Raw genomic sequence first — 9,380 nt, 5'->3', positions numbered from 1 at the left:
TAACAGGAGGCTTTACTGCTCAGCCAAATCCTGTGTGCCAACATTCGGAGCTGCTTTTGGCCACGGCTAACAGCTGCAGAGGCACCACTCAGCTAATGCCAGGCTGCCAGGGAGTGTTTATTTATTTAGGATAACGCAGCTAAATAAACATGAGATAACTTATGTTGTTGTACAGTAGGAAGATATTCGTTCAGAGAGGAGGTTGGTTTGAAGATCCAGAGATGTGTGGTGATTTCAGGGACAGGGAAAGTTACATGTTTTTTTTCTTACGTTCTTAAAATGAAAAAAGGTTTTGTGTAGAAACGGCTCCAATGGAGGGGATTTGTCCTCGAATATGCAGCGTCGCTGACTCCCACAGAACTACAGTTCACAGATCACTGACAGGCCCTCGAAAAATACACAAACTACATGTTTATCTGTAGATAAACCACAATTATTTGTTGTTTTATCCGCGGTGGAGGAGAAACTGTAGATTAGGATTACAGGCTGTGCGGCGGCCGTATAGCCGACCATACATCTGGCGGGAGGGAGGGGGAGGGAGGGGGGGAGATCCCGGCGCGCTTGATGATGTGTGATGTAATTGAGGTAACGACTCGGCGTGGGAAGCGAGAGCAGGAGGGCGATCTGGGCTGGAGAAAGCAGCAGGAGAGGAGATGAAGGAGGAGCACTGGGGGGGGAGGGTGTAGGAGGAGGCAGAGGAAGAGCAGAGGGGAGCGGAGGGAGGGGGAGGGGAGGGGAGGGGCTTGGAGGCTACCTTGACCTCCCCTCGGTGGGTTGGGTGACGAGGTTAAGCAAACAGGTCGCCGGCTTTGACAACCAACCCGGCCGGTCAGCGGGCATTCAGCTGCTCTGCTCAAAGACAACTGTTGTTGTAAGGAAGCTGGGAGGGAGTCTGGATCCCCCCCACCCCCGATCAACCCCAAACACCACACCATACATCCTCCGCTTCATCAGTCAGAGTGATGTTTGGTTCCAACTGATTCTCGTCTTCCAGCTGCAGCTGAATCTGAAGGTTTTATTTTGCGGTGTGAAAGAGATTTTATTCACCTCGATTTATCTCCAGCAACAAGCTGCAATAACGATTCTGGTGGTTTTTCTCAAGCAGACCACAAATATTTTGCATCCAAATCTCTTCATACTAGCAGCGATCTGAATTTGCAACAGATTTTTCAAAATAAAAGTTCAAAGAGATCCACGTGAGCTCATTCCTCTGAAAAAAAACCCCGATGGATTCAAAATGCATTTTTGCAGTGATATTCACGTTCTGACGTGTGAATTAATCACATGAAAAACGGTGCATACAGGCCTTCAGTCCGTCTCTCAGAACCTTCCTGACTTCTCTGAGTTCATTGGTTCCTCCTGAAGATTTCTAAACAGCTCACAAATGTCCCGTTTCATATTTGTAGAAGCAGCCAATCGTTGTTTTTAACAAACTTTGATGGCTTTTCTGTGGATTATTATACTCCTGGTGCTCTACTATGTGTTAACGGCAGTTTTTCTCTTTTATGATTGGTGCTGTAGATCATGAATCTTCATGAGTCTGTTTTAAGGAAGTGGGCAACTATAAAAAAAAAAGGAGTTCTCTCCTAAATGAACCCTTAAAAAGCTGCGTATATTAGAAAATATGATAATAAATCTTTGTATGACACCAGTTCGCCTCCATATGCTCGTCTCAGTAATAAAACACTGTTCATCAGGTGTTCCTTTCTTTCCGACCCTCATGGATGGAAGTTTTTCTTCCTCTCTGTACCGCAGGTTAAAAGCAGGTTTGTAAAAGGTGTGAAACGTGAGACGTCTGTTTTCAGAGGCGTGTCGTCGCTACGCTCCAACGTCTCTAATGGTCTGTCTGGCTTCTCGCCAGCTCGCCCTCCTCTTTTCTTTAAATTTACTCAGTCAAGGTTTAGCTCGACCTCTGCCTCCTCTCTTTGTCTGACTCTCCGGTTTTCTTTTTGTGGGCATTACATTGCATTAAATGTGACCTTTGACCCCCCCTCTGTCAGCTTCATTTCCCTTTTCTCCCTCCTCCGCCCATCTCCCTGTCCTCTGCTTGATTAGCGTTGTTCGCCTGAATGGAGGAGGAGCTGAACTCTTTCTGGATTAAGGCCCCCTGTGGTTCGGTGAAGACATGAAAGATGCTCCTGAGTTTGTGCTTCTGAAGCCGCCGAGGCCTCATTCGACTCAACAGAAACTACAGCCGGGATTCAGATTTGTAAGTGAGGATCAGAACGAAGGATCGGAAGGCGTTTGTCCCGCTGTAAGCCGGCTCCAGATCGGCCTGGGTTCAAAGGTTTCGGCAGTAAATCTGACCTGTGAGACCAAAGCCTCGCCGTCCTCGTCCACCGATCCTGAGGAGGAAGATTAGTCTCGTGGGCGGGGCCACGGTCACACCTCTTCGCTGGTCCTCCTCCTGCTCCGTCAGTGGGTCACCGAGTCGCTCCTCGACGTGTTCACCCACCTGGAGCTGACAGAAAATGACCCTCAGTTTAAATTCACTCAAAGAGCCGCTGGTCAGGAACTAAAACAGGAGAAGAAGGACTTCAGCTGCAGGTGAAGACCTGAACCTGGAGCACCGTCTCCCTGTGAAGGTTAAATATCCACTAGAGGCTGCTGTTACTGAGCGTGTGTGTGCGACGCTTAAAGTTCAAACACAACAAATGGATCCTCTGAATCTTCCTCTAAATGTCTAAAAGTCTTCATGGGCCCAAACATGTTGCATCAGATTGGAAATACACCTCAAAATAAGTTTTAAAACCGGAGACGATCGGATCTGAAAAGACCTGAGAAGCTGAACAGAAAGAGACCAACATCATCATCAGCAGCAGGATGCGCTTCGATTATCAAGTCTGAATGAATTTTAAAAAATAGGAAGTTCAGTTGCTTTAAAGACAAATTTATCAAAACCAAAATGTTCTGTTTTCATCAGCTGTTTCAGGATGTAAACGTTCTGCAGCCTGTTGGACTCCAGATTCACATTTTACAGCTAAAACCTGTAAAACAACAGATCGAACCAGAATTCCCTTAATTGCCTGAACATGAGGCCTCCGGTTTCCTACGTGATTATGAGGCCGCATCAGATTCACTGGGATTTACTCGGGTATCAGACGCATTAACACAAAGACCCGAGAGGGGTGACAATAAACAGAGATGCCGCCCGCCCCGATTAGACTGAAGGATTATTTGGACTTTGTCTGACTCGGGTTCTCAGAACTAAAATTGTGGTCGCAAGCTTTTTATCAGTGTCACATAAATGTAAAGTTATATGATAGAATAGGAAATCACAACAAACTCTGTGATCAAATGTTGAACTGGGCTGATGGTTTTTAATCTTAACCTCCAAAACTGAAGAAGAATTTTTATTTTACAAGTTGACACGTATGAAAAACGACCAAGAAACAAGCGTCAAGTACTTTAGCAAAAAAACAAAAACATCATCATAAACTGGAGCAGAGAAACATCAGATTTCGGGTCAAAGTTTTGGGGAACAGAAAATCTTCAACACACCCACTTACAGCTGAGTGTTCCTGAGCTCATGCAGTGATTTCCACCACAGAATCGTGGCTGTTTTTAAAGCCCGAGAGGGCTCCGAGAAACATCCGATTTTTGGGGTCGAACTTTGTAAATGTTCAACAAAGAAACTTGAAAGTTTGGTGAAATCACAGATGTTCACGTACCAGCGGTCACGTTAACGTGAGGAACTCAGTGATGATGTTGATCGAGAGACAACTCTCAATACTTCCTCACGAAGGTCGTTGCTTCCTGCTGCTTCCTGCTACTTCCTGCTGCTCCGTGTGCATCACTGTGCTGCATTCAGGAACTCTCTCTGAACTTATTGATCGACCTTTGTAGTATTTGTTCCAGCAAAAAAAAAAAAATAAGCACATTGAAACAAATTGAAAATCCCTTTTAATGAGTTTTCTTCAGTTTCATCTGGTGCCCACAGGATTGTGTTTGATTCATGATTCACCAACGGTCCACTTTTAGACCACAAACCAACATTTGGGAACCCATGATGTTAACAACTTGTATTTAACTGGATTGAGTTCAAACTGGTTCGGTTCAGGCTTCTGATAATGATGAATAATGATGATGAGGAATGAGTGAATGGCCTCTGATGATGAAGATTATACACTTTGAGATACACTAATACATCCGCTGGTCTCCGCGGGTCTGCAGCTGGTTTGGCCTCTCGTCTTCCTTCATTTCCATAAAAGTGACTTCACCTCTGGCTGTGCGTTGATGGTCTGTTAAGAAGAGATGAATCTCTGCCGGCGACGTGCTCACGAGGTTTCGCTTCCAGGAAACAAACCAGAGGAACGTTTTCCACAGAACCAGACGCTGAAGCCATCGAGTGCAGATGGCTTCTTCTGATCCTGTTTTAGACTCCGGTAAACTCTCTCCGTCACTTTCATTTGAAGGTACGTCTGCTTGTCATGTTATGGAGCTGAGTAATGGACAGGAAAGTTGACCTTTGGACACCAAAATGGAATCAGTTCATACTTTGGTCCAAGTGAACGTTGTTCAGGTCAGAAGAAATTGTGTTTCTCAGATATCGTACAAATGATTGAGGTTATAAAACCAGCTTTCACTCTGAATATATGTCAATAAAATGTTTAACGTAACCGCTCTTTCGTAAAGAGATAAGAGGAAGAGATTTTCTTGTGTAAATGAAACTGATTCTCTGCTCATCTCTGCAGCATGCATCAGTCGGTCACTCAGGAAACGCTGAGTTCAGTCATTTGTACGAACAGAGAATTCGCCGAGTAATTCTTTCTGGATTATCTCTCGTAACCGACGACATTCAGCACAAAGAGCTGCAGCACTAATCTCGTTCAGGCATCACTGAGCTCACAGCTAGGTGATGGTTTATACGTGAGGAAAAGGAGATGATGAAAGGTTAGCAGCGCGGACCTTCAGGTTTCTGACCCGGTGATGTTTGTTTGCAGATATTCTGAAGATGTAATCTGGAGCGACGTTTAACCTTTTCAGATCAACACTGCCAGAGACGGGAGGTTTTTGTTTTAGTTTAGTTTCTACAATTAAAAAGGAAATAAATGAGATGGTTTCATCTATTTTAATTCTTAAAAACAGGCCAGATTCTCATTTGCAACAACACAATCAGTTTCTTTCTGTTCCCCCGAAAATTTACCATAAATCGTTTTTGTGACAAAAACGTCTTAAAAATATATATTGGTGCAAAATAATCACTTAAAAAAAAAAGAATAAATAAAAACAGGGTGGAAAGAGTCTAACTTGCTAAATATTGTATGGCATATACAGTGAGTGGCCACTTTATTAGGTACAGAAGTGGGCGGGGCATCCAGCTTCAGATGACGTAACAGATCAGGCTTTTAACACCAACTTTTTTTATTTTTTATCTTCGCCTACCGGATTAAATTATGGTTATCGGGATACTAACAGATCAAAAAGGGTCGAAATGGATTAAAAAGTTATGACATATTGAACACGTAACAATTTTGAACGTATAATTTTTTCAAAGTTCACGACCTCCGCGGCTATCCGTCTGTTTGGGACTGAAAAATGGCCGACAAAAAGTCTCGTCCCCTTTTATTCTGGCGCCAGTGATGCAAACTGATTTATATCAATGCAGCAGCTGTAATTTAAAGTTTATTACATTGAGTTATTGGTGGAACCATCAGAAATGTATAAATTAAATGATGTGTTTCTGTCACAGCTGAAGGTATCGTAGCGGAGGAACTTTGAACTTCTAGTGTTTAAATACATCAGAAGGCAGAAGATCAAAGTGGTTTTCCAGATATGTGAAGTCTCTTCGCTCTGCGTCCGTCCTCCTCGCGTCTCTCTGGATTAATCGGGTTCATCTCGTCCTGCCTGCTGGTCGTCGGTGGAGAACATTGTGTTTTATCCTCTGTTGTCTCTTCAGTGTCCGTCTGATTGAAAACACTTCAGAGGGGTTTTAAGCTGTTAACCCTGCAGGCCTACAGCGCGCTCCTCCTGCTGACATACGATCTGTCTCACAACTGCTTCACTCAGCAGTAATCCACACTACAACCCGGCCGGCTTATCGCCGCGCAACGAAACCTCTGAAGTGCGACTTCTAATGTTGGAAATAACGGATTCAATGTTTCCTCTGCAGGGTCGTCGCAGAGCGGCGCGACGTTTGCTCGATCTGCGACAAAAAACTAAAAACTAAAAACAAAAAACAAACGTTTGACATTTTCCAATCGGCTCGCAGGAGATACGAGGTTTTCCTGCCGGGCCTCGCTCCGGCTCTCGGTGCACATTAACGCCTGACCTCCTGGGTGAAAACCCCACAGAGACACACATCTGGATCCCAGGCTGCGTATTGGACATCCCGCGCACACACGGGAACACGACGAACACACAAACAGGCCGCGGTGTGCTCTCTGTGGGGTCGATGCCGATCCGCCCGCAGGGACGACCGCAAATGTGCAGCTCATAACGACCACATTTAAATCAATTAATGTAGGAAAACTGATTTTGTGATTGAAGGTGCAAGTGGTCGGTTAAATGGGACTCTCAGACACTGCAAATCTCAAAATTGGGTATTTCAATAATCCCAAAAGATGTTTTGTCCTCCAAAATCCACAAATTTAGTGCAACTTTAATGTCACAGATTTTAATGTAATGACGTAAAATTTTATGCATTTTAACACCAGCAGGTGTCAGAAGAAGGTTTCTTTAAATTTGAGTCAAGACTTTTCAGCACTTGCTAGCAACAATAATTCTTTATAATATAATTACTCATATTAATGCAACCAGGCATCAGATATGTGGCAGAGCAGCATTTTTACATTATTAGTGTTTAACTTCTCCTGATCCAGAAACATTTTCATGTAACTGTCGAGGAAATATTTAAGACTTTTGTAAATTAAATAAAGAGATATAAGATATTGTTGTGAGAAACATAAGTACAATAAGAAAAACGCCTTTTGAATAATTTGATGACGTTTAACTCGTATAAAAACTTTCCTTTGCAGCAAATATCTTTACACTAAAGAGGAAAAGTTGTGGACAAAAAACTAAGTTTTAATGTAAAAACAATTTTTTTTGGTCTTGAAAATCATGCAAACAAGGATTTATTTTACCATTAATACCTGTTTTAGTTCTTGTTTCTAATTATTTTTTAATAAATGATGTAGTTCGATAGAGTTTGGGTTGTTGTCATTAAATTTATCCGAAAAACAAAATTCAATTCATTCTATATATAAAACCTAGAAAAGCTTTGAATCTTCAACATTTAAGAAGCTCGAAGCAGCAAAAGACTTTATAATAAATGACTTTAAACCATTAAATCAATTATCCACATGATTGGCAATTAAGTTGTTTTGTCAATTAACTAAATGAGCGGATTACAGGAGCTCAACAGAAACCCTGTTGTTAGCAGTCCGTGGTCATTCTGGAGCTCTCCATCATTTTACATGATATTCATCAGACGATTGGATTTGTAAAGTCGGATTTTCATTTAAAAGGAATCAAATTTAGCTTCAAACTTTGAGTTTTTTGGTTCATTATTGACTTTGAGACGAACAACCGACATCCTCAGGAGCTTTCAGTCACTTCTCATGATCATCTCGTCCCTCTGATGACAGATTACAGCGACGGGGGAGGACGGGACGGAGACATTATTTTACACTTAGCATTAATATCACCATCTGTCCCGCGGGGATTTACTGCGGTTTACTGATCAGTGTTTGTTACAATCTGTTTTCAATAAACATGTTCAAACATTTTCAAACGACAGGCAGCGAGCTCTGCGTTGGTGATGCGTGAGGGAACCCGATGCGTCTGCGGCCCGAACGCAGCATTTACCATCGGCGTGTTTTCTGGACGGTAATTGCGGCCGTGTTTGCAGAACGATTGTCTCCGGTTACAAAGAGCTGCAGGACAAGAAGGCAGCGACTAATCAGCTGTAATAGAGGAAAGAGATGCAGATTAAAGGCCGCTCGTCCTCTGCAGGGCCGACATTTTTACAATATGTTTAAACATGTCGTCACTGGAGACCTTTAAAACCCCCGAGAGGATGAAACACGTTTTAAAACTCACCAGATGAACGTCGATCCGTTCGGTTCAGGATGTGAATTCACTCAATTAAAAAGTCCTTTTAGAGACGTGTAAATAAAAACAGATAAATAACTTCAACTTCAATTCTCAAGTCTTGTTCCTTGCTATTAACATTTCCAAATGAAACCCGTGAGCTCTCGGTTACGACAATAAACCGGATATAAAAGTATTCGTAGCTTCCAGGTCTGAAAAATGAGCCTTTTAAGCTGCAATACCAGCGAGTGCCACTAGAGGTCGGCTCCAAAAAGCCTCCGGCTCCATAGACTCCCATTCAACTTCTGTCATCAAATCCAAAGTGAATAAAATGTGTCCATCAGTTATCTCGGTGTTGTTAGCTAAAGTCACTCCTTCTTATTAGTTTTCTGGAGGTCCATCTGAAAATAATCCCTCATTCATTAGAAAAGAAGATTCAAGAAGACCTGTTTTTGGGGGCGTGTCTGTTTGATTGACAGGCCTGTGGTGCAGTCAGGTTACAGATATCAGTGGTCAGGTTTCCAATCAGATCGGTCAAATCCACCGCTGGCTCCTCCCCCAGCTCGACCAAATATGGTCACTTCAGGGCTACAAAATAACAAGATGGCGACGGACAAAACGGCAAAAAACGACGCTTCAGAACGGCGGTTGATGAACCAACAGATGACGTCACAGTCGGTTACGACACAGGACGTTGTGTGCACGGTACGCTTGGTGCTGATGTTGATCAAAAGACGTAACTTGGAGTACTTACCCATGAAGGTCAGAGCTTCCTCCTCCTTCATCACGGCGCTGTGCTCCGTTCACGCGCAACAGGAACAGACGCCGAACTGTCGGATCCAGTTTTCAGTGTCGGGGAAAGCTTCCTGTCTCACTTCCTGTTGATTCAGAAACACACAATCAAACACATGTTCGGTGAAGTTTTGACAAACAATGTACAACTTAACGTCCAAACTGTTTATCTACTGTACGACAGCTGTGTTTCAAAGTCTGCCCGGTAACTGACGAGTCATCGGAGGTGGAGGGGGCATTCACTGATAATCAAACATCTGGAAACCATGACAATCAGAGAGCAGGAAGAGCTCAATCAATGAGACGGGGCGCGCACACACACACACACACACACACACACACACACACACACACACACACACACACACACACACACACACACACACACACACACACACACACACGTACAGCATTACACAGAAAATACACACGAAGAAAAATGTATTTCAAAGGATACACTCACACCTGAGTCAAATAAACACACACATGATGGAAACAGTGAAGTCATTTCCTGTTTGTCCTCCAATCACAGCTCATCATACCTCAGCGGTTAA

This window comes from Brachyistius frenatus, unplaced genomic scaffold, assembly GCF_029030835.1.
Source record: "Brachyistius frenatus isolate BFR_SWC_R1_liver_20210118 unplaced genomic scaffold, ASM2903083v1 Contig_82, whole genome shotgun sequence".
In the NCBI taxonomy this organism is placed as follows: Eukaryota; Metazoa; Chordata; class Actinopteri; family Embiotocidae; genus Brachyistius; species Brachyistius frenatus.
The sequence above is the reverse complement of the archived record's forward strand: the minus strand, read 5'-3'. Positions refer to the sequence as shown.